Below are 727 nucleotides of genomic sequence, written 5' to 3'. Positions count from 1 at the left end.
TCTCTCTCATTAAATATGTTTCACTTTTGTTTTTGCTTGAAAGGGTTGGGTTATGCTCCATTGTCTAATTAAATAAAATTTTGTTTGACTTATTCGGTTATCCAAAAGTTGTTTTAGAGAGACAAACTCTGCTCCTGATTCAGCTGCTGCAAAAGCATAATCTCCTTCAACTTTAAGACTTAAGGAGAAAAAAGGAGCGTGGTGAGGATTGCCTGTTTCCTGCCATTGGTAAAGGACAAAGGAGCCTTTCATTTCTAGGTAACTGAAATTCAGCCTCGCTGTATAATTACCACCATCTGTCTGTGGATCAGTCCAGCTCACTGTCCATAACAAAACACCACTGCAGTTGGTACTGGCCTCTGTAGCAGGGGCACTAGAGTCTCTAAGGACTGAATGGGTATAAACCGTGAACTACGGCATCTGGGCAGGGAAGCTTGTTTATATTCTCTGTACCACACTTGTTCTATAGAACCACAGGACTCTAGTCTTTAGAGCTGTCAGTCCTGTCCAGCTTCTTTCACTAGCACTGAAACTCCCCTAAGCATTTGCAAGTCCTAACACGAGTGTCTTTTAAAATGGAAAATGCTCACATTACTCATGCTACAATGAGAAGAGAAAAGACTGAGACTTGTTTTAAACATTGGCTCCCTCTCTCCACTCCTCCACATTAAATACACATTTACATTTCTTTCATTCAACTCTGGTTACAGACCAGGACTCTTTACTG

The sequence above is a fragment of the Lepidochelys olivacea genome (genome assembly GCF_965140295.1).
Source record: "Lepidochelys olivacea isolate rLepOli2 genome assembly, chromosome: 21".
Classification (NCBI taxonomy): domain Eukaryota; kingdom Metazoa; phylum Chordata; order Testudines; family Cheloniidae; genus Lepidochelys; species Lepidochelys olivacea.
The sequence above is the reverse complement of the archived record's forward strand: the minus strand, read 5'-3'. Positions refer to the sequence as shown.